Genomic DNA, 27,143 nt, shown 5'->3' with positions numbered 1-27,143 from the left:
GTGGGGTAAAATTTTTGCTAGTAGCCGTCGACTACTTTACCAAGTGGCTTGAAGTAAAACCACTTGCAAAGATAATGGGCAAACAAGTCATTGACTTTGTGTGGAAAAGCATCATCTGCCGCTACGGGTTGCCAGGAGTGTTGGTCATGGATAATGGGAAACAATTTGCTGAGAAGCCTTTTAGCACATGGTGCAAAGAATTCAGAATCACTCAAGTGTTCATCTCAGTCGCATACCCACAATCCAACGGCCAATTTGAACGAACAAATAGAACCATCGTGGAAGGAATCAAAACAAGGCTGGGAAGGCACAACAACAATTGGCTCGAAGAACTCCCACATGTTCTATGGGCGATAAGAACAACCAAGAAGACAAGCCACAAACGAATGCCTTACAGCCTAGTGTTCGGAACAGAAGCTGTAATCCCAGCCGAAGTCGGAGTTGTGACTCAAAAAACACTCAACATGGAACTCGAATCAAACAACAATGAGACCATGTGACTCAAAGAAATTCGTGATCAAGCCGCAATACAAGAGGCTAAGTACAAGCAAAAAATGGAAGCTTATTACAATGCAAGAGTGAAACATGAACGTTTCAAGCCTGGAGACCTTTTACTCCGAAACAACGAGGCCAGCAAGAAAGAAAATCAAGGAAAACTTGGCCCAAAGTGGGAAGGACCATACACAATCCTCGAAGCTCACAAGGGCGGATCCTACAAGCTGGCCGATACAGAAGACAAAAAGCTTCCAAGACACTGGAACGGCAAAACCCTTAAAAGGTTCAATGCCTAGTCAAAATCTAAAAATGTATTTCAAGAGATGTATAATTCTCCTTTTTGTGAACAACAACCTCTTGAATGAATGATAATCCTTTTGTCATAACTTGTCTTTACTATCCTATAATCAGGTTGAGAACCTAGCAAGAAACTCCATGACAAGGGCCATGTAAGGGGATGAGCTCCCAGGCCACATCGCTCAATAGTTTCAAGGGTTAAATGGACCTATATAAGGGGTGAGTTCCTATATCAATCCAACTACATGAGACATAGAAAATTTTTTCAATTAAAACTTGTCTCATAGACAGGTCTGAACAGCCTACACCAATTCGTTCCTTAAGCTTTGAAAAAGTTTACGAAACAAACATACACTAAGTAGTGATACAAAGGATAGCCATCATGTGCTTTTTACCTAATAAAGCCTTGAAGCTAAAGTGACTGCAGCACTAAAACTTCTTAAGGAAAGTTAGCTAAAATCACATCAAACTAACAAGACAAGCAACCAAAACACAAATACATAGAACATCGCAGTTCATAAACAAGGCCATTCCAAGGCCATTAACAACATTAATAATAAGCCAATTAAGGCTAAACAAGGAAATCATAAAGATTCCCATAAAATTGTTTAAACGGCCAACAAGGCCAACGACAACCATAAGGCAGAAACTTTATGAGTTTCATGCCAAACCTAAATTGTTCAAAGTACATAACATTGTTTAAAGGTGCTAAGAAAGCTACGAATCAAGTGTTTAAACATCAGAAACAGGCTTTGAAGTACTAGCCTTACCACCTTTAGCTTTCTTGGACTTCTTCACTTCCGGGCCAACATCAGCAACAGCCGAGCGTTCGAGGCTTGCCACATGAGACCCGTCACTACCCCCAGATAAAGTTTCTTCGCTATCACCGGAACGGGAGCGCTTCTTAGACAGGGACTCAAGCACCTCTTTAGCAACTTTCTCATCAACGCCGGCTGGTTTCAAGCCCTGCAAAACGGAAAGAGGCTTACCAAAGTATGACAAAACTTCACCCACATAAGGGTAAGTGAGCCTTTCCATTGCACGAACTGAATCTGAGAAGCGCTTGTAAGCTTCATGGTTGAACAAGGGCGATTGCTCCATAGGTTGACCGGCTTCGTGATGTTTGTAGCCTGCAAAAAAAGCCCAAATGCTTCTCATGGCCTAGCAGCTTCGTGTAAACATCGCCCAGCACTGAGTTGAATTCATTGGAATGAAGCAATTAAGTTACAACCTAATGAAACCCGTGCTCAATTAGCCACTTGTTATCGTTAGAGGTCTGGGTGACCGAAGCCGTCAAGCCTTATTTCTCCATCTCAAAGGCTTTCCTCTGCATCTCAAAGGCTTCCTGGTCAGCATCCAACTTAGCCCTGTCAGCTTCCATAGCTTTCTTCAACCCTACTACCTCAATCTCATGGTCACGGGACAATTCATCAAACTTCTTAACATAATCCTCCTCTTTCTTCGAAAATCCGTCAATCTCTTTCTTCATCTCCATCATATAAGCTTTCATTCCCTCCTTCTTCTTGGAAAAATCCTCATACTCTTGCATCCCCTTTCTAAAACGAGTCACGCCCTCTGCCAAAAGGGCAGAAAGGTTGCAAGAACTCAAGATCAACCTTGACAACATGGAATCACCTTCCATACCAGAAATAGTTTCACGAACACCAGGAGGAGAAAAATTAGCTAACACATCAGCACAAACTTCCGGATCTTTGAAGCTATCACCAACCTTCACATTCCACTCCGGCACATAAATTGCATCCCCATCCAACCCTTGAACCATCGGCATCAGAACCTTCTTGCCAGTCGACTTCTTTTTCTTAGAAACAACCAAACCCTGCTCTTTTTCTACTTCCACGCTTGGACCTTGATCTTCGACAACCAAAACATCGTCACTAACATCAACCGGTTCATGAGAGGACGATTGGCCAGAAGACTTCAACAAACGCCGTGTAGAACGATGAGTGGAAGGCTTAGGACCAGCAGCCTTGGTGAACCCTTTAACATTCAGAACTTCCACATACCCAGCATCTTCAAACCGACCCTCTTTTCATCGAACCACCGAATCCTCCCCAACAACAGCCGCAACATCCGTGAACCCAACATCAGAGGTATCATCGCTTTTTAAGAAATCCAAAGCCGACATAACTACAAACGCAAAGGAAACCTAATAGCAAACATATCAACAAAATAAAGCAAATACGGGACAAACAAACACATACCCATATTATCCCTCATAAGCATGGGATCCCGATTAGGTTAATCCCATAATTTGCTAATTCCTAATAACATAAGAAGGTGTTAGAGAAGAGGACGAAGACGCGAAGAACATTTCCTAATCGACTTCAAGAAGGCTTCATTCAACTCCGATTCAGCCGGCTCCGGTTCATTTTAAACAGCCTCGGGTTGTCTCCAAACAGATTTAAAAGGAAGAACGGAGTCGGAAACAAAAAAAACGGTCCTTCCAAGAACCAAGGGTCGTAACCGTTGAAGAAACCAAACATGTATCAACTTGAGTGTGTTCAAAAGTGTATCAATCGCTGTTTTTTGCTAAGCGAAAGAAACAACGAAAACTCAACAATGACGGATCATACCCAAAGGCCCTACACAAAACCTCAAAATGTAAAACCCTAGCAAGCCCTAAGGGGTGAATCTGACCGAAAGACACACGGTAATACTCCCCTACATTCAAAACAAAAATTGAAAACAGATGCCGGAGATTCGAAAATTCAAAATGTCGGCAATAAAGGGCAATGAAACCCGTCGGACAACGATCGATCGACGAATCGACCGGCGGAGCAATCGTTTTAAACTTTAAACCTATCCCCCACTCAACACAAAACGATTCAACCTCTTCCTGGGTTAATCGGGAAAAACTGACCGACAAATCTTTCTTAGCAACCATAATTTTGAAAGGAAGAGGAAAGATCGAAACTAACCTGGTGAAAGGATTGAAAACTTGAATGTGTTTGAGAGTATTGTGGAAGCTTTAAAGAAAAAAACTGAAGAAAATGAATAGCTATCCCTATTGATAACTATTAATAAAAAGCAGTTATTGGGAACCGCAACATGCAGTTACCATCAAATCAACTGTCTTGTCAACATTTCAAAAAATAACCAAAACTGAACAAAGCCTAGAAGTATACAAGCCTCTAAGCCTTTAAGCAATAAACAAAATGTGTGCAAAAGTCAGAAGCCCTTGAGCTTACCTCTCAAATTCCTCTGACTTGGGAGGCTGATGACGGGGGTAGCCCAAGGAATTAATAAAATGGCTTCCACACATTAACGCTAAAAAGGTTAAAAGGTTAAAAGCTTCGTTTCCCGCCCAAACTTATGTAAACAAGTACCCACGTGCTACAGTACAATGCCAACTCACTATTCACATCACTGTTCCCTCTGAGCAAGGGACATGCTCAGATAAAGTATTATTATTTTAATCATGGACCAATGGTCCAAAGCTTCCCGCCCATAAAGGTCAACTTTTTAAGCAAACTGGAGGTGAATTCGTTTGTACACTAGACAAAAGGCTTGGTCTCTCCTTCTATATAAAGATAACCTAGCCATAAACAAGAGGAATAGATCTGGAGCTAACATATACTCCCTGATCTTCTCTTCTCACTTAATAAATATGCACCTTGCTTATTTCTTTCTTACTTCACAAACATCATAGCTTCACCAAGAACGTCATCCAAGAACTGATTCCGAACATCACGGTTCTGGATCTTCGGTGAACTACAACAATCAAACAACAAACTAGTGAACCTCCTTCTACGTTTTGCAAACGTAGAGGGACACCACGACCTGCGTTAGGTTAACCTGAACCCTTGAAGCCTGTTAGCCTAACCAGTCCATTCACTATCATTGGTCTTATCTTTGTTGTAGCAACATTACCGATTGATGACTATGATTTTTTTTTAAATTTTTATAGACGGAAGCATTCCTAACTATGAATTTGAAGAACAATTTTAGGTATTTGTTGTTTTTCACCCGTTATCTTGAACCGTGATGAGCTCATGTCCAAATCCTTTCCTCTGTTACCAATTTTATTTTCAATCATTTATCTTTTAGAATGCAAATGTGTGGTTATCAAAATAATTAAATACCTATACAATTTAATAATTTATTAATATTATTTTATAAAGTTATTTGACTTTTTGAAACTCATTTCTTACAAAATCTGTTTCCAAGCATCTGTTAAGGGGTGTTTTGGGAACCGAAAAGTTGTTTCCGGGAAGTGGCAAAATGGGTGGTTAGTTTTATAAGTTAAATGGGAACTTTTGGTACGGGTCGAAATGGGTTGCGTTGGTTTGACTTGAAACACTTTTTGTCCGGTTTATAACTTCTTTTTAAGCAATTTTTGAAATACACTAAAGAGTTGCTGATCTCGCAAATAAGCACGTTTATTTTGAATGATTTAAACCTTGAATTTTTGAAAGTCAATGAACAAATCATTTTATAAAGTTTAGGCCTTTAGCGATTTTATCGTATATAAAATTATGTTTGACCCAATTTTTTAGTTGTGTTTTTTTTATTTAAATAAATATTTCTGTGTTAGGTATACTAAAAGTAAATATTAAATGTTTTAACAAAGACATAGATGGGACTATATGCTTCAACAAAGCCATATGTGGTGATCTGTTGGATTATTATTGTGTTTATATATTATAATAAGTTATATAATACAATTGCAGGCCATGTATCAACAACTCACATTGGAGCAGTATGCTATACAAATAACATATTAATATGCCGGAACTGAAGGAAAAGGTCACTGGTTACGTGAAGCAATGGTTGTCTATGAACAACCTGGTATCAATCTTCTTAGATTCGTTACTTTCTAATACCTGATACAATTTTAAGAATTATGTATTTTTTTTATATGTCATACATGAACTACTTGAAGTGATAAGTCGGAATATGGTGATGCGTTTGAAAAAAAAATCATACATGAACTGCTTTCGCTTGTTTAACATTTTTAGAAGGGTTGACTTTATAGATACCAAACGATTTCAAAGAATTTTTTACTTCTTTTTGCTGATTTGGTCAAGCTGGTTTGGTTTTAGTCTCGACACGATATCGGATATACCATCATTTTAAAATTAATTTGTGAGAAAATTTCTGCGTGTAAAATAAGTATTTGAAATAATTTCAACTCAGTAGATTAACAAGAACTCTATAACAATAAAGATAGCTGCATACAAGGCACCACCTTATGAGGCTTTGGAGGTAAATGGTCTTATTTATTCAGCATTGATTGAAAAGAAATTTAGTTTGACAACCTTAGATTAAAATGCTCATGTTTAAGTCTTTTATGTAAATCTATTCATTCAATTAATAATTTAATATCTTATTTTGTTGACCCTAGAACATCACAATTCACTGATATAGATAGTTTAAGATTTGTTGTTGATTTAGCTTCGTTATTGATTTTGGTGATTTAACGGATATGAATGCACAATACCAGGATATTGTGAGTTTCTTGTCACCAAAATGGTTCACCAATCAAGAAGGTGTTATTGTAATTGTTGTTATTCTTGTTATTATCGTTATTCTGTTTTTGTAAGCTATTTTCTTATGAAATTATATTTCTGTTCAAAGGAATTATCATTATTTGAAGGATCTGCAAGAGGTCAAGTTACATGGATTATCTAAAGGTAAAAAGATATTTGAGCCACAAATCATGAAAGCGGAAGCAGATAATAATAAGAAGCAACAAGGCATAGAGACTCAGTCAGATGCCAACGTAGGCCCGCTAGCGAGGTTCTTGCTTTCAAGGTTTGTGAATGAATGTTCTCATTTTGGTGTGGATCTATTGAACTTACTTATTTGCCCATTGTCCCTACCACCATTTATTGTTTTACTATGCGAGTACTAATGAACACGAACCATTTTTTTATGGTACAGATGACAATCGCGAGATGGCAAACGTTTCATGACGGCAGCCAAACGTGGCAACAATTATGGCAAAATGTTGCACGGTGGCATCTAATGTGATCCGAGTGATTGAAAGATGTTGGGTAATAAAAGTCAAAACTTCTTTGTTTTTCATATTTATTTTGTTGAAATATGTGGAGCTTTGTTTTTTCTAGGTCATATGTATTTCAAATATCAATAAGTATGTACTAGATAAGTTTTGGAATTGAGTATATTTGACTTCTACAAATAAAGTGATTACCTGGGGCATAATGGATTCTTTGCTCAAGTTGCTTAAGATGTGCATACTACAGGTTTACCACAATATAGAGTCAAAGTTTGACAGTTTGGTCAACTAAAATAAGTTATTTGGTTAAATTGGCAAACATGTTATTTAACAGTATTATGTTTTAAGTATCATATTTATGATTGATATTTTTTTTCCTTCACAAGAAGATTAATAAAGTAAGAAAATATGATTGTCGTGTTAATGATTGTTGCTCCCGCCGCATCGCGCGGGTTTCCTGCTAGTATGTATGTGTGTATATATATATATATATATATATATATATGGGAGGGATATTTTGAGAACCTTGATGAGTTGTAAGAACTTTAAGTACTCAATATGGACTAGAGGTGCACATAATCGGGTACTGGTAAAAACCCGAACCGGTTCGGAACCAGTTTTTTTCACACCGGGTAGAAAATAGGATCGGTTCCAGTCAGGAACCGGGTCGGTTCCAGACCCAAACCGATGCCCCGAAATGCCAAATTTAGGGAACCGGGTATGGTAGGAACCGGGACCGGTTATTACGTAAAAACTGGTTCAACCGGTTTTTTTTTTTTGAAATTCAAAAAAACTAGCCGTTACAAACCGTTTCCAACGGCTATATAGCCGTTTTTGACTGTTGGAACCGGTTATTTTACTATATTAAGCTTAGAAACATACTATAAATAGCAATGTGTTGTGTGTTGTTAGTTAAACCACTTTCAAAACTATATAACACACTCAAAATCACAATTAAAGTTAAACCGACAAGAAATGGCAACTAATAACGACGTTGTTATGGTGATCAAAACAACACGATGCCCCGATGTTTGAGTTCATTACGATTTGTGTGTCATTACCGACGCACAAGAGATGGCTCGTTGCAAATATTGCTCGAAGTTTCTTAAAGCAGGGTCTAACTCGAAATTACGAAAACATACGAATAAGTATTGTCGTGAGAAAAGAAGTTTGGATGCTAAAAAAGCGGAAGTGGGAGAGTCGTCCGGCTCTACAACCCAAGCATCTACCGCCGGTAACAACGCTTAATCGTTGTAGAACGCCGGATTAAAACGACGGACGTTGTTTTTTAGTTGTAGTTGTTATGTTTAGTATCGTTATGTTTCAATAATGTTTGTAATAGTTCTTGTTTAAATAAATAAAGTGTTCGTCGTTATTAAAAAAGTAACAAAAATTAATCATGACTAATAAGAAATAAACCGGTACTAGTAATAAACAAAACAAAAGTAGTTATTAAACAAATCAAAACTAAATATTAGTTGAACTTTGATCGTGTTACAAATGATTTTACTAAAACAAATAAAAATTACAACCCTTCTTCGTCTTCACCCTCGTCTTCTTCACCACCCGAATTATCGGAACTCCGCCTCCTCATCATGAATAGGACGCTCTATTGGTATTTCGTTTTCAAAGTTTGCCTTGTGTTATACACGATCCACCGCATCCAAATGGTCCTTTAGGCAAATGCAAAATTCTAGAGACTCGGGAGTTAATTTTGTTCTTCGCATTGATAATACCCTCCCACTAAGAGAAAAAACCGATTCGGATGCAACCGTTGAGGCTTGTACGGCAAGCAAATCACGATCCATGGCGAATAGAATAGGAAATTCGTTTTGTTTTCCATTCCACCAAGCCAACAAATCAATATTGCGAACGTCGTCGACCGTTGCGCTCTCAACATAGTTTGCTCCACTATATCGACCAAGTTCGTTAGTTGGTGTGTTTCATCTTTGCCTCTTCGATGCCGATTCAAGAACCACATTCATCAAGTTTATAAGTCGGTCCTTGCACGGCCTACTAGTAGTTGTATTTTTCATAATAGACGATCTCGTGCTTGGACCATACATTTGAAAATAATGGTCATAAAGGTCTTGAAGGTTTTTGTTAAACTTTTCCTTCACTTCCGTCGACAACTTCGGGTCGATCTCGTGCATACCCATGTTGTTGAATATTTTCTCGATCGTTGTCTCAACCCCATTAACATTCAAATAGGGGTTTAAAACGGCGGCACAAGTAAAGACCGGCGGTATGTTTTCAAAATATTTTAAGAACTTTTCCTTCATTACCGCAACAATATTCTTGAAGAGTTTGTTCTTCTCCTCAAACTCTTTAAAAGTACAAGACATGTAGTACAATTCTTGCAAAACCCAACAACTAGTAGCATAATAGACTCCCGATAACTTTGTTGTTGAGGTTTTAAACACGTCAAGATATATCAACAAAAACCAACATTGACCCAAACACTTTCGAGAAGCATATCGGCCTCGCGTACGTCAACAAGATTTTTATGAAAACTTTGTAGAGTTTGGCGTTGGGCAAAAGCACACTTGAGCATATGACAAGTTGAGTTCCAACGGGTTGGAACGTCCCAATTCAGCCCCAAATACTTTCTTTCAACCGACTTGCAATAGTTCTTATATTCAAGATGTCTTCTTTTACCACTTTTCAAAACATCTTGCAACATAAGTCTAAAGAATTTTAAATCGTAACAAATGTTATCATTGTCGAGACCTTTTTGAACAACCAAGTTGATGATATGTGCAACACATCGAACATGAAAAAAATCCCCGTAACAAGGCGGTGAATATTTAATGATAAATTTTTCGGCCACCTTAGTATTGTTTGATGCGTTATCAAAAGAAATCGAAAATATTTTATTTTTCAAGTTTTAAGTCGTTATAACTTCATCAAGCAATTCAAACAATTTTTCGGCGGTATGTTGGAACGGGAAGTTTTCAAAAGCGATGGTGCGTTTCATCATTTTCCATGCCACCGGATAAACCAAATGAGCAGTGACACATATGTATGATTCGGGTAACCCGTGTGGTGCCGACCAAACATTGGTAGTTAAACTAACCATCGCTTGTAAAGAATGAAAAAACTCGATTAACTCTTTCTTAGCACACTCCCACAACTTGATACAATGACGTTTTAAGGTAGTACGACTTACATGTGAGTATCGCGGTTGTACAGTTTCTCGAATCAACGACGTCAAATCCGGGTCGTCGAAGTGGTTAAACGGCAAACCTTGTTGAATAACGAACTTTGACATTCTATGTTGAACTTGATTCGTGTTGTAACGTAATAGCGTACCATCTTTACCCCAAGTCAACTTAATCGGTTGCGCCAATGCCTTTCAAGGCCTTGCAATATGGCTTCTCGATGTGCTTTCTCAAAGTCGAGTTGGAATCGTGCTTTAATTGCGTTCCACATAGTTTGCAACGAGTCTTTTGATCACCGTCGACATTGATAACCACATCCCAATTCTTCCATATGTCTTGGTTGCGGTTATGGGTGACTACCGCAAGAACTTATGGGTCATCTATAGCACGAACGGGTTCAACAAAAACATTCTTCTTAGCCTGGTTGTTAGTTTTTTTGGTGGGTGCCATAATATTATTGAGTCGGATGGTCGGGTTTGCTAAACGAGAAGTATTTTAGTTTGTTTTTGAGTTTGGTGGTGAATCAAGTGGTGGGAAACAAGTTATATATAGGTTTCGGGCATCAAAAACCGGTTCCAACGGCTATATTACCGCTGGAACCGGTTACAACTGCTATATTCTCTCTCAAAAACCGGTTCCAACGGCTATATTACCGTTGGAACCGGTTCCAATGGCTCCTTTGACCATCAGCTGCTTTCTTAAAAAAAAACCCCGCTGGAACCGGTTTTTTCGGGTAGGAACCGAACCGGGTACAATTTGGAACCGGGTAGGGATTTCGGGTTTAAAAATACCCAGACCAGGTATAAGGCCAATCGGGTAGGAACTGGAACCGGTTCTGGTTCGGTTCTGGAACCGGTTTTTTGTGCACGTCTAATATGGACCACACATTTAATTAAATGAGTATGAAATATGTGGCTGAGAATAAATTTGATTAAAAAAATAATCAGGAGAGAGAATAAATATTTTGGATGATTACATAAGTTTAAATATTAGTTACACATATATAATAAGTCGATTCGATGTGTAAAAAATACTGTAATTTTTTTACGTTACTTACACTTAAGTATTACATGTATGTAAAAACAACTTTAAAAAAAATTGTTATGTTAAGTTCTTTTGAGTTCTTATAACTCAAAGTGGTTCTCAAAATAAATCAAAACCTATATATATATACTAGTAGAAAACCTGCGCGATGCGACGGCGGCAATGACAATTTACAACGTGATATTCATTTTTTGTTACTTTATCGTTCATCTCCTAATAACTCGTAGCATTAGAGTGGTTTACCTATATTGTGAATCTTGCATATTTTATTTAAAAATTAACAAATTTAAGAATGAGATAAAAATTCGTCATAAACTAACTATTTTAGAAGTAATAAACCGACATGTATGGTATATATTTCTGCATGAAATATATATGTTTTATATATTTGTTGGTATTGTTTACTATTTATATAAGTTGCACTTTTATACCAATGGGTTGACATGTACATATACTTTTTATGAAATTGTAAGAATTGGTTATCGCAATCTTATGTATATTTTTCTCTATTCTTCACTCATATCTATTTAAAAAAATAAAAAAATATATATAAAGTGAACAAATATACAAAAGGATCACTACATTTTCCCTGTTCTCTACTCACAACATCCGGACCTACTCCTTACATTATAAAAATCTCTCTTTCAAAATTTAATGAATTGAATGTAAACGCTCTAACACACCAAATCTTGAAATTGTATTTATAGTAGGGATGAGATAGGTACCGAACCGGTCCCGATCCCGAAAATCCAGGTCTTGAAAATCGCAAATTGTTTGTACCGGTACTGTAACACCGCGTCTTAAACCCTATAAATTTTAGCCCAATATACTAACTTACATAAGTATAGGGACCAATCTTGAACAATCTGAAAATTTTATCCATCGCAATACGCGACGGGGCAAACATAAGCCCATCGCGTAGCGCGATGGCCTTGCACACAAACCCATAAATGGGCGGTGTAGCGATATGCTACGGCCCTAACATATTAGGTCATCGTGTATCGCAATGACCATGCTGAGTCAGCTGGACACGTGGACACGTGTCCAACCACTTGTCAACACGTGGCATGTTATGACAGGCCACGTGTCACAAGCAGATAAGACGGCGACAAATTGCGGAGCCGCGATACGCGACGGGCCACAAGGAACCCATAGCGTATCACGATGGGTCACCAAATTAGCCTATAAAAGGGGGCGACGGGTATTGAGCTCTCCTCATCCCATCACACCTCCATTTACACACACATAACCTCAAAATGCGTGCCCCATTGCCGTGACGAGCCGACGTAGCATTTTCTCGTAGTTCATGCAAGGAACGAAGTTATAGTCAAGCTAGCAATCATACAATCAAGTAGATCAAGATCTTGCCTATACTTATTACCAATCTAAGTTCCCGTTTAAGGTAGGAGTTATGTTTAACTTACTTATAGCTTAGACTATCAATCGAGGCTATGGCCTTTAACCTTGATCGTATTTTACAAACATTCACAATCATGTTTTCATAAATGTTACTTCATGATGAAGTAATGTTAAACAAAAGATATATTTTGACGGGCATGTAGTAACTGGAAAGGGGATAGCACTTGTAGTGAGTTTCTTGCCTAAAGAAAGTAATTCGTACAAATCCCAATCAACCAAGGGACCCGTTTACTTACCTGGAGAAACTTACCAACGTGTTAGAACCTATTAGGCCAAAGCATGATGTACCAAACGTCACATAAAACCAAGTGTTTTCATTCACAATCAAAGATAAACGATTTGAAGGTTAAGCTTACAATCATAGCTTAATCATCATTCAAAACATTCATACGAACCTATTTATGTATAGGTTAAGTATGAATCAATCAATCAATCAGTCAACGTTTTCAACACCGACAGTACAGGTGAATACGTTAACCTTTTTCAATCATTCAAAACATATTTATACTCAATAAGATGAATGGATGCTTGTCTTAACGAGTCAATCAATGTCTTCATGAGATCATGTAATCTCTAAAACGTTATAATACAAAGTAGAGAATAAAACCAACTCAGACCGAATACGCATGTGTCTGGATCCAAACATAACTGTTAAAGCTCAATCAATCAATCAAAGGCGAGGTAGCCTCGAGCTTAAACGGTCATGACCAGTTCTCTGTTCAGGGTCGTGTGGCTCGGAGAATACCGTTGTGTGTGTAGGGCAGTGGTACATATACCGGATGTAGAAATGATTCCGCTGAGTTTATCGAGAAAACTATGTTTGTATTGTAATCGTCATTCGAAATGTTTTATTGAGTCATACGTGTTCACCAGCACATAGTTGACGTATTTTTCCTACACATTGCAGGTAATTAAGCAATAGTAGCTATAACAAGGACTGGAGTCGTATGAAGATAGAAGCGCGTAACAAGATGGCTCCGTTTTTGATATAAAATCCTTGTAATATAAAACTCATGTTTTGTAAACCGATACTTGGGTGTTTAATTTCCAAGTAAATTTTTAGTGTAAATTAATATTATATTCAACCTAAGTCTTCCGCTAAAATTAACCCTTAAACTCTGATATATTTACAAAACAGGTACCAACTTGTGGTCACACGCCTAAGCCCTAAGTCGGGGTGTGACAGGTCACAGGACGCCACCGACATTAAAGGTAAAAAACTGGAAAATACCGATACCAATACCGAAACTCAAAAATTTGATACTGATTTGGTACCGACGGTAACAAATCGGTACCGGAACGGTATAGGTATCAATGGGTACCGATACCGAATTTGCTCAACCCTAGTCTAGTCTGTAGTGGCTAATCTTGACCACACAAAGTCAACTACCGCTTCAATTTTTATTATTAGCAAATCACATTTGATTTAGTTCAATACATATTTGTATCAATTCAATTTTTATGTTCCCAAATTGCCCTTTCAACATATTAAACTTCTTGTTTGATAAGCAAACCAAAAGTAACCCATAACTCAAAACCAAGTTTATCCGGAACTCATCTCTTCTGCAGCAAATTACTAAGAAATCTAATGCAAACTAAACCGTAACTTCAAATTGACCAAATTGCCCCATAAATCAATTTATTAATTTGACATGTATTTTGCAGTTTGAGGAAAATACCACGTGTGATTAATCTGATGTGAAAGGCAAAAATAACCTGTGACCCGCTGAAACTTCCCCAAAATGACTCGTAGTAACAGATCTAACCCGTACTTAATCACCAAATAACTGTTGCATTAGATAACTTATCAACAAGTTGACTTAATAAAGGTCAAACATTAAACATCTGCAAATTAAAATGCTCTCTGCCTAGAAATAAAATTTCCCCTGGTGATTAAAAAATATACACAAGCGGCTGCAAGTCTACAACCATGCTCAAATGCAAGCTTCCGCTGGAAATTACCGAAGACGCCATCGAGCTTTCTTGGCACGCTTAACATCTTCTAACTTATACTCGTAATTCACCATTTCCGCCCTATAAACATATATTTTAGTAAAATTCAATAAAAATTATACAAAATACAACTGATAGTACCTACGAAATACAAATGAAACGGGTAACAAAAGTACTCCATCCAGTTGTAAGCAGATGCCTTCTTAGTTGACCTCTAAATATATGTTTAACCAACCACTCAGTTCCCGATAGATACAAGAATGATAACTCTTGAGTAGGCGTAACTTGAGTCATTTCCTAAACATAAAAGGTTAACAAGCTTATGACTAAAATAAGATATCATAATCTTATAATAAAGGGTGATATTGTGATTTAAGGTCCAATAAAAGATCTAAACAAAATCAAATATATAATAATGCTTATAAAAATAGAGGAAAATAATAATAGTTTCTAAGGTGATTGTTGATTGCCATGTTATTCTTAGCAATCTCTTTGTTTGGTGACACGGTCAAACACCCATAACACAAAGACAGTTAGCAAAACATAACAATAATCTCCCATTCCACTTGAGAATAATAAAAACATTCATAACCTCTCTTAGATAAAACTTAACTAAAATGCTAAACTTACTAAAAGATTGAAAACTGACAACCATAAGATCAATCATTTTAACTAAATTTAACTAAAAGAGAACGAAGATTTGTTAACTTGACCTATTATTTGAAAATTTTGAAGTCCAATACACGAATCTGATCCTTTTTTTAAGAACTATTATCATTGATGTATATCTAAACCATAAGTTAACCAAAAAAACAAAAGCTAATGCCAATAGTAAAACAACCACATGGGCTTTTAATGGAAGCAAAAATGCAAATTTTGGCACATCCAAACTCAAATTATGTAGCAACACCTTTATAACGAACATCTAATTCTTCCAAACTCGACCTAACCCAGCCCGGTTCAGCACATACTAAACGCACCACGTTTGAACCTAAACCTATTTTTACAGATTACCACTGTCCACCTACGTAACTTCTAACCATGTTTTTTTGTCCAAGCCAATGAGCGTGTGTCAGAGCTTGTAAATCAGCATGTAGGTTCAAATAAGTGACGTAAATAATAAAGGTGTCGATCGTTTATGTTCACTGATATATATTCATTCAAAATTTTGGGGCCCATTACAACTTAGTGTATTTTAATAACTTCTTAGACCCAACACATTCTTCTTTAAATTACTTTTACTTGTTTAACTTAGTTATGTTTGTTCAATTATGGTTGTGAATTGTTAATTAATGTTAACAAACGTATATAACTGAACATGTACTGATGAACATGAGCATCTTCATTTTCATAACAAACAAAGTCACAAACACAAGCAAGAGAACTCTGTTTGTATAGTTATTTATGTTCCATCATTTGTTTGACTAGGTTAAACAAATGAACACAAACATTTCCAGTTTTTTTTCATTTAGTTCGTTTACAAACTTGAAAAAAAGAGATAAAAATACATTACTTGTAGAAGTCATTGGTGTCTTCTGACTCAACTCCTTCAAGCATGAACGGGTGAAAACAAAGCTTACGCAGTTCCAAAACCACATTAATGAGCGAAATCTGATTATTAGCAACATAAATCAAATGTCAGAATTTAATTAAAATAATAGTGAATTCATAAGTTCATTAAGTTAAAAATTTACCTGAGCTCCACCTCATCGAGTTAAAACTGATAATTACTCGTTACAATCACTTTATTCCACATGTGTGAAAGAAGCTCTTTTTTAGATAGTAACTTTCTCATTACATCTTTTTTTAAATTCTGCCATTTACAAACAACAAATAGCATAAATGTCAAAAAAAAAAACTAATAAAACTAACTAAAACAAACAAGTATAATCTTTAAATTTTACTTCTTATAATGTGTGGTGCTAGCATCCTATGTAGCCTTGAAACCTACTCCTCTTGATTAATAATCTTCAATAATTCCTGAAACTCCTCTAAATTTGCAAACTGTAAATACTCTTAGTTAAATAAAAAGATGTTTTATGGATATCTACGATGGTGCATCTTAATATGTAATATTATATACAGTTTAATAAGGGTGATAAACCAGTTGTGTTAGCATATTGGAGTATTGGACACGAACCCAACAACCATGTTAGATATATGAACCCAAACTTAACACGAATATTTATGGGTTCACACAAACACAACCCATTTAGCCCAAATTATTTATTTTTGTAACTTTTCACAATTTAATACGTTAAGTTTACATGTTAACAACAAAAGATAAAAAAGTATATAAAAATTACATTTTAACTACAAAATCCTACACCAATTTCTCATTTTTGTTTTAAATTTTAGCATAGATACCGATCCAAATTAACTCATGCCCAGATGATATGAACGCAGCTCATGAGCCCGAGCTTAAAGAAAGGGATTGGAATGAGCAAAGCACGAACCTAGTTAAGCTTGGGCTCGGCTAGTTTATACCCCCAACTCTGTACGATGATGTAAAAAAATGTTTTTTAAAGTCACAAGTTTTTACACATTTAACATCTCTCACATAAATTAAATCATTATATCATATGTCATATAAATTGAAGTAAACAGTTCATAGCAAGTAAATCTTTTAAATTGCAAAAGGATCATATTTCATGGAAAATTAGTCAGAACGTATAGTAACTCAAAACATAAACTCATAGTTTATATCATAATCGATCATAACCTAACAAACATTACATGAATTAAACCTTTGGAAGAGGCAAATGAGCATAATGCCAATCGAAGTCATTTCCTCAGTGGCTCAGTCGGTAGTGAATACTTGTTGTGAGGAAAATCGATGATCCTCTGCATCTCCATCAGATCACTGAATATAAAATATTAAGATCTAAACAAATGAATAGATCAACTCACCGGTTAGAGATTTATCATGAGAAAAACAAATAGCTAGAAAGTAATATAAGGGTTCCGATAACAACCTTACCATTGCAGATCAAGTCACCTGTTAGATCCAAGAATACCGCCTGATGAAGTAGGTAAACCTCCCATGGCCTTCGAACTGATCAAATATTCCTTCTAAAAAACAACAGAGTTGCAGATCTGTAGTCCAAACCTTAACTTTGTAAAATAAATGGAAGATGATGCGGAAATTAACCAGATCATAAAGTTCTATCGGAGGCGGCAACCGGGTAATCAAAAGAGAAAAAGAAAGAGAGAGATCAGGAGAAATGGGTTGTGGGTTTTGAGGAATGAAAGAGAAGCCGGAATTCAAAATATTTCAACAAATTCATTCCTGCTTATTATGAGTTTCAACATTTTTATGCTACAGAAGTTGTACATTGGGCATAGTTATTTGTACATGTCTTAAACTTTCAACATTACAATTTTATCTCTCTTATATGTATTATATATAGTAATAGATAAATGAAACTTCCATACATTCTCTCAAGCTACCAGATTGTTCTATTTGTAAATGGAGGTTTCTCATGCATTTGACATGAATTCGCAGGTATGGGCATCAACAAACTTAGATAGCCCTTAAACGGGTTATAACATCTCATTAAATTAAATATTAATCTCACAAAATAATTTATATGAAATCCTATAAAATATGGATATTCTAAAAAGATATTACTTTTTTTAAATAAGCGGTTCATCATTCTCACCAAACCCAAATAGCTTTTAAACCGAGTTATAACATCTCATTTATTTGTGAATACCTTTCATCATCAAATCCTAGGTATATTAAATTTCTTAAAATAAATAAAACTAAAATCCAAAAAAGTATATAAATTTCATAAACGAATAATGTAAAACAACCCCGTAAGACGGGGGATAAAACTAGTTTTTATATATATAAATGAAAGCTCCCTACATTCTCTGTTGTACAAAGGGGCGAGACGAAGTGCTCGTACTGGACTTTGTTGTAAGACACGTGTCAAGCAGGCACCTTTTGAAGAAATGTGTGATAAAACGATATATGAAAGTTGTAAGACTTCGACAGTAGAAAGTAATAGAGAATAATCACACTTGAAGCTTGTAGTCAAATACACTAGGGGAGTTGCTCAATAGTCGATGAAGCATCAAGGTCATCCCAAACTAGGGTATACAAGAGGAAGCAACATGAGATAAGTCTATAAAATGAGTCAAAACATCTTGTATGCATGCAATAGTTAACTCCATAATAGAACCTGCTAGGACTGTGATTGACGAAGCAAATGCTGAGAAAGTAGAGATGATTAAGAAGTAAGGGTGATTGCCAATGTATTCTAACCGAGAAGGCATGAAAGGATGAGGCTACATAGTTTAGAGAATATGAAAGCAGAATGCTAGTAAGAATGTAGTTGTGTACATGAGACTTTATGGAAGAGACCACTAGCAATACTTTCGTTATAATTATGAGAATAGTTAAGAAGTTTATGGTAGAACTAGAGGGACGTGAATCCTTGCTACACTTTATGTTTGACCTTAAGAGAGTTTGATGTCGTTTGGGAATCGATTGGATGTCTGAGTTTGAAGATCAGATAGTGTGTAAGAAAAGGTTACACTAACAGTTTATGGTGATAAGGAAAGCTTAGGGCTTCACGTCATTTCAATGATAAAAGCCGAATGTTTGTTAAGGTGAGGGTGCAATGCCTACATGGCGTATGTTGTCAAAGCTACAGCCGAGATGAAAGAAGTGAAAGATGTTCCTATAGTGTGTGACTATGAAGAAGTGTTCTTAGAGGACCTTCCGGGGTTGCCACCGGAACGAGAGATAGATAGAGTTAATACCAGGAACACAGCTCGTCGCGAAAGCACCTTATCATCTGGCGCCATCCGAGACGAAAGAGCTAATGTCCCAACTGCAAGAACTCCTCGGCGAAGGTTTTATAATATCGAGTGTTTCCCCGTGGGGTGTGTCGGTGTTGTTCGTAAAGAAGAAAGTATGAGAATGTGTATAGATTACCGCGAGTTGGATAAGCTTATGGATTGACGATCTATTTGATAAATTACAAGGTGGTAGTTGGTTCTCCCAGATAGATCATAGATCTTGTGATCTTCAGTTTAAAGTCAGAGAGGCAGACATCCCTGAGACAACATTTCGGATGCGATGTGGATACTACAAGTTTCTCGTGATGTCGCTTGGATTGAAGAATGATCCTGAAACATATATGGTTATGATGAATAGGGTATGTCATCCGATGTTGGACAAACTGATATTTCTTTTGTTGATGATAATCTTGAATTATTCAAGGAATAAGTCCGACCATGCTAAACACTTGAGAGAACTGTTGGAGAAGTTGAATAAAGAGTAACTGTATGCTAGGTTTTCAAGGTGTACCACTGATACAGGTCATAATAGTTTGGATTTATCTTCAAGTATAAAGAACGGAATATGAGGCAAAGATGATGGTTAAGGCCAATAAAGGATTATGATTGTGAAATCAAGTATTACCCAAGTGAGGCTAATGTGGTCGCTGACGCCCTTAATCGTAAAATTGAAGAGGTTATCATGACAATTAAGTTGTATAAATTAGTTAGCACTTTGGATTTTCATTAGCGAGATCTGTGAGGCGCAATAGAAGTTATAAAGGATGAGAGCAAGATTCAAAAGAAATGAATTTTCTAGTTACACCGAGATTTGGAAGATAATACTTATGATGTGAAAATCAGATTTGGTCGCCTGAAGATTCCACATCAGGAGATCTTCGAGGCCAAATCCAAGATGAAGCTCATAAGTCTAGATACTCGTTTTACATTGAGGATTTGAAAGGAAAGATGTCGGTTACAATGAAGGCATATACTGATGAAAGTAAAACCTTTAAGTAGAAATTGAGTAATAATGAGTTGATGGTATGTGACACTGTGAGAGGACATGATACTTTTCCGACATGGATAAGAACAACCACAAGAGTTAAGAATGTGGAGCTGACAATCACACTGCAAGAGGATGCCAGAAACCAATGACATAAGACATGCAAGGAAGGCGTAGAGATGGTTTAGACTTATGTTTATTTGATTTGAGTCTTAACACGAGTGTAGTGTTATCACTGATAATCATGTGATCATGAGAGGGAAGTCCTCTTGAACGAAAAGGATAGAATGGTATTATATATATCCATATGAAGGTCAAGGCATGCCCAGAAAGGAATTCGGTTAAGATAATTAGTTATGATATATTAGACAGCCTGATATGAAGCAAAAAAAAAAAATGGATTCATAGGACAAGGTGAGACTTGATTAGTCAAGAAAAAGAAGATGTATCATCATTGTAACATCCTGCTTTTGATAATAAATAAAAGGAAACGTGTTTATTAAAAGTGTGTTAATATTTAATTAAGCTAAATAAAATGATAGAGTGTGGGTTTAGTTAATAAAAGATGGAATAAGGGATGGTGACGGGCCTTAGGTCCATGGGCTTGAGGGTATATAAACCCCTTAAACCTCCCAAAAATCCTAAAACCCCTATTATTATCCACTAGCCTTCTTACACACGAAAAAACACACACAAACACTCTCAAACCTTACGGCTCAAAATCCGTATTCGAAATATAGAGAAGTTTGTGTTAGATCTTGGTTATACAAGCAAGAATAACATTCCTAGTCACGTATTGAAGCTAGTCGTAGCTCAAAAGGAACCAAAAAGGTACGTTTTAAGCTTAAAGGTTGTGTTTTTAAGAATGTTTTGCCCTAAGTCTTGGTACTAAGGCAAATTGGGTATTTTTATACCATAAAAATGTAAACTTGATGTTAAAGGTGGACTTGATGAACTCGTGAGTATGTACGGTTCGTGTAAAAACCCAAGATCTAGCTTAAACGGGTTTGAAATCAATAAAGGTTCAAACTTTATAGTAAAACGAGCTAGATCTTGGTCTAAGATAGATAGAAAAACATTTAAAAGGTAATGTAATATTGAAATATAAGAATGGATGTAATATATGTGGGAATAAAGGTATTAAAAACGCTACAGTGGAAGCGTTCGAATAGACATGTATTCGAATGGAAGGTTTTGGAGTAAAAAGTGTTCGAATAAGAAGTATTCGAATAGAAAGTGGAAAAGATGGAAAGTATATGAACCAAATTATGAAGGAAACCTCTGGCTTCGCAAGTAATCAAATTTGATGTGGAAAAGTGTTCGAATCGAATGACCATTCGATAGAAAGGAACCATTTGAATAGAATTAGCCATTCGAATGGAAGGTCCATTCGAATAGAATCTGCTATTCGAATGGAAGGTCCTTTCGAATAGAATCTGCCCAATAGAATGGAAGGTCCATTCGAATAGAATCTGTCATTCAATGGAACTGAGAATTCGATTAGAATAGTCCAGACTTAGATTTTTCTAACGAACTTTTAGTAAAAGACTGTTAATGCAAATAAAAGTTTTTCAAACTGGCCTAGTAGCTTAACCCCAGCCAGGAGCTCTGCCCCTTTGACCCCGCTAGTGGCTACCTCCCCGAGAACCCTACTTCCAGGAGCACTGGCCCGGACCCCCGTTCGTTGGGGTTTTTATTAATCTAGAAGTATGATATGGATAGGGTTAGTTAATTGATACTTGTAATTATTATACAGTTAGCCGTGCACAGCTAAAGAGGGGCATTACTATAAACTCAGAAAGAAACAGGATCCAGGTAAGTTTCTAGCCCCATTTCCTTGTCATGTTTTTGGGGCTGTGTGCATACTCGGTTTGATTAGTTAATACACTTATCTTAAGTGGTAAGTGTATGATATGTAATTGTCTTATGTATGATGTATGAATTATATATGAATGCTATAGAAAGTATTGAGAGTATGTATGAAAGTTTATGCGTGAAAATATAAAGAAAGGTATGGTGTGGTTGCACGGAAGAAAGAGACCAGAACCTAATAATATCTGTGAGGATAGGGACCAGACCCTAATAATATATGTGAGGATAGGGACCAAACCCTAAAAATGTATGTGATGTTAGGGACCATACCCTTACAATATCTATGATGTTAGGGACCAGACCCTTACAATATCTGTGAGGTTATAGGGAAGAAGGCTCTTTAAAGGTAACGATAGTCATGTATGTATCATGTAAGTAAATAAAGTATGAAAGATTAAACATATGAATGTATGTATGAAAGTAAGGTGAACAGGTTAAGCATGTAAGATGTACATACTGTCAGGTCCCCGGTTTCAGCTGCATCTTACACAAATCATGTCATAACTCACACAAATAAATGTGTTGACAAGGGAGTTAATGACGGGTTGCTATATTTAGAAAGATTACCGTTTGTTAAAGGCGGAATCAATAACGAACGATGTGGTTGCTAAACAATAATAAAAAGTAACTAACACACACAAGATTCACTTAAAAGATTTCCATTTATATAATGTTAATCATACAAAAGGATAATCGATTTAGGGTTTCTTGAAGGGAAAGTTTATCCGTACTATTCTAAGACAGCCGTCACACTCAAATATTCTTTCTGAATTAATGAGTTTGTCTACCTTAGGAGGCGTGCCATAAATTATTCATTTTATAGGCCTGACACCTCCTTTACAGCTGTCATTCCTTCTAGAAACCCTAAATGCTAAAACATATTCAAATTACATATTCAGAATTATTCTAAGTGTAAAACAAGTCTTCCGGGTATGCTTTGCAACAATATTCATTTTCCAAGTAGACTGTGTGCTCTGCCATCCTTCAGTACTTGGTAACATAGAAGTGTGCCCGGGATCAGTTTCCGGGTAGACTTTACTTGAAGAGTATTTTACCAAGTAAAATACTCACTAGGTAGACTTCAATCTTCTTGACTTTTCCAGACTTTGCCTGACAAACCCTTACGAGCAACCTTGTTCTTCAATGGTCCCATCAACTCTTTGCTAGAGAATAGCTTATTAGCAAAGTGTGCTCGGTAGCACTGTTCCTTGCTTGAGTTGAACCTTGCCCAATGTTACTTAGAGGTATATCATTAAAACATCAAGCCTACTTGGACCACTGTATTATTAAAGAATACCTTGCCCGGTCTTCCAATCACTTGGCTTCATGAGCTTGGTTAGCCAAAAGCTTACTCGAGAGTGAACCTTACTTGGATATGAAGAACAGACTTGCTTGATAAAGTGATCCTTGCCCGGATTTGCATAAACTAGTGAACCTTGCTCGGTGATATACCAATTTGCAAACCCTGCCCGGATATCCACTAAAGAAGACTTCTAGAAGATAACCTTGCCCGATAGACAAAATATCGTGTCCGGCTAAGTAAAATCTTGCACGGTAGTCTAAGGTGTGCCCGGATCCATCCTTAGCGAATTCCAAGGAGGTTGAGAAGATTCAAATCTTCCATATATCTTCCTTAGGTCAAATATTGACTCAACAATCTCCCCCTAGATTGGAACACCTCAGCTGAACCAAAACATTTATATGGTTACTTACACTTAGTCAAAATACACATTAAATTAAAGTCAAATTACATATTCATTACATAAACAAATTACATAATCATAATTATGTCCGAAGACATTACATAACAGAGCCTATTCTAGGAATCTTGTCTTTTCCTTGCATTGTGTGCGGCTTGTCTTCTGTTGACTATCACTGATGCAGCTCTCAGCCTAAAGATATCAAGGATTTGGTAGTGAGTATGACTTTCTGGTATGACCAAATCCCTTATATCCATCAGATCTTCATCATGCAAGTAAGTCAAGTATTCATCATTCTTGATTATCCCCAGTGCTCTTCCATCTGAGTTTCTTAATACATAATGATCCACATTTTCTTTGTACTCGACCTCAGTTATGATGCAATTTCTTTGAACTGTGTAGTTGGAGCGTGTCATTCTTCTTTCAAGACTTATGCATGTGTTCATGTTCGACAGTTGATTCCTATCTCTAACATTCATCTTGTAGTACCTTTCAGCACTGTCCATTCTTTTTAACTTTTCTGTTCTTATTGATCTTTGAAGTTGGATTGTTCTCTATTTCTTTTCTTTTTTAGGAATGGGAATCCCTTGTCAGCTTCACCTTTTAAAAATTTTGAGAGATCATTCATTTGTCTTCCAGCCATCTCATTTCTGTTTCGATAATCATACAAATTGAGTGAGGCCATTCTTTCCAGTTGTTCTTGAGTGTATTCATAAAAATCACTCCTCACAACTATGTCTCTCAGTTGTCTACTCTTCATCATCACTTTCAGGGACTCGGTGACAGAATCATAGTAGAGTTCTCTTGGAAGATCCACATCTGATTATGGTTTTGTTGTTCTTTGGGGTTCAGATCTACTTGATTCACCTCTTCCACCTTGTGGATGTCTTCTTGAAATTGGAGGCCTGAATGGAATAGACTTCTTCGGTTTCTTCGGCCCCAAATTGAAGGTGTTGATGTAGATTGACTCTACCATTTCAGGTGGAAGGTTGGCAAGTTCAACAAGGTCGTGTCCTGCTTGTTCATTAAAAATAAGCATCATTTTTGCTAACCCAGGATTGTTTGACAATCCTGCAGGTACAAACCTTCCATCCACAAAGCTTATAGGGTTCTCACCTTCCCTTAGAGCTTTTTCCCAATCAACCTTTTGAATATAGAAAAGTTCTTTCAAGTCTTGCTTTTCCAAGGCATTAAAGAGGCTTCATCCATTCCCCTCTGATTTATCATTATGCCTCTCAAAATATTGATCATCTCTTCATTCTCCCAAGGTACAATAGGTTCATCTTCAGGTTCAGGTTTGTCTTCTTGTGGGGCTGGGGTTTCATCCGATCTGACTTGTTCTTTTAATTTTTCCCTTAAAGTTTGAATTCTTCTTTTCTTTGTATAAGGTTCATCAGATGGTTCAGACTGCTTGGTGGAGATCTCAGTTTGTAACCTCTTCAACTTTTCTTTTCTTTTAAGTTTATTGTATTGGTCCAACACTGATTCTCTTGACAAGTTCTCAACTATCTCAGGCTTCACCCCTTTCTCCAGCAAGTATCCACACATTCCTCCAAACTTCTTTTTCAGAGCTTCCATCTTTTCAATCTTTTCATTCTCCTTGACACATATTTCTATCACTTTTGCTCTTTCACTATTGTAAAGATCTTGCAGTTTGTCAAATTTGAAGTGTGTTAGATCTTTTTCTGAATAACCATGCCTTCTAAGATATTCTATGTACTTCTGATCATCTCTATTCTTTTGTTGCATAGCTCTTTTGATCTTGTCATTTTCTTCTTCAAGTCTCTTATTCAATTCATCATCATTCAAGTGAGCAATACTCTCAAATTTAACACCAAGTGCCTTCAGCTTCTCAATCAAAGGATTCTTCATTTTGGCATTTAACAGAATCTGCTCAATGATATCCCTTTGTTCATCAGTCATTACCACATTTGGGGATTCAACATTAGCCGTCTTAGCACTTTTTCCTTGATCATCACTGTCATCATTATCATCAGACTCATCCTCCTCCTCAGTTGAGTCATTTACTGCATCTATTTTGGCTCATTTGGAGGTGGATGATCTGGATTTGGTTCACTTACGTTAGGAACATCAGGAACACCTGGAATCCTTTCACCTGGCATCAATGTATGTAGTGGGACTGCCCTGATTGGACTCTCTTCATCATCAGGAGTCTCCACATAACATTTATTCTTTTCATCCCACTTGCCTCTTTTTGCAGATCTTTCATATTCAGACTGCTAATTTGCCCTCTTTCTTCTCATGTAGGTCTTGGCAAACCTGTTGACTTTTTCAGCAAATTGTTCGTACAAATTGGAAAGTCTTTCTTTTTTTGTTGTAGTGTTTCTGATTCTTGAGGTTGAGTTACATTCTCCCTTTCATACCAGCTGTCAGTTGGGTTTTTCTTTATGTCTTCTCTCACTTGCTCAGCCCATTTCTTGGCAGCCATAGAAGCAATAGACTCACCAATCTCTTCTTCAACCATCATTTCAGTATTCAAATTGATTGGTTCAGCAGCTTCAGTTTCAGTTGATTTCTTTTCAGGTTAACTTTGTGTTTGAAACTTGCTAACCAACATAGCAAAGGAATTATCTGCTTCCTCAACCCTTTTCAGTTTAATAAAAGCCTCAATCACATCTTGATCTTTAGCCTCTCCTTCATTAATCACTTTTGCAATATTGGCCTGATTGATCAAGGCTTCCTGCTGTCACACCCAGTTAAGCGAATTGCGGAAGCGTAAAACGGTAATGTAACAGATACAACTGGTATCAAATACATTGTTCATAAAGAAACATTACTAACTAATTTACAATATATTACATTGTTCTAACATCTTTTACAAACTAGGTGATACAATTAAACCTGTTCTTCAATCACTTTACTTCTAACTCAAATGCCCACGACATCAATCACCAATCAGACACGTAACGCACAGGAAATTACTTCTCATATATGATTACCTGAAAAACATGTTAAAACAGGTCAACTACGAATAGTTGGTGAGTTTCATAAGTTTTAACGAAATCGGTTCTGCGCACCATACAGTCATAGTTTGTATGTACGCGCGTATGTAAAAATATGTATTTACGGTTGTATAAATATGTACAGCCATATCCTTGTGTGTGCATATGCACACATGTAGGTTTATAATATAAATTCGAAATTTCGGTAAAATCGTGATTGTTTGTCCGTACTACCTGTTTCCAATTTCCGTGTTTAACCAACCACTGTGGACCCCCTTTCTCCCACAACGGTTCCACATAAACTCAACCACTGTGGCCCCCCTTCCGCCCACAACGGTTTCGCGTTAACATCAACCACTGTGGTCCCCCTTCCACCCACAATGATTCCATGTAATCTCAAACATTATATAGTGTACACGCAAATAATTAGTATATTCTACACATAGTATTTCCTACGGCTAATCA

This window comes from Bidens hawaiensis, unplaced genomic scaffold (genome assembly GCF_021521415.1).
Source record: "Bidens hawaiensis isolate Kalapana, Puna unplaced genomic scaffold, B.hawaiensis_p1.1 tig00068401_1, whole genome shotgun sequence".
NCBI lineage: Eukaryota > Viridiplantae > Streptophyta > Magnoliopsida > Asterales > Asteraceae > Bidens > Bidens hawaiensis.
The sequence above is the reverse complement of the archived record's forward strand: the minus strand, read 5'-3'. Positions refer to the sequence as shown.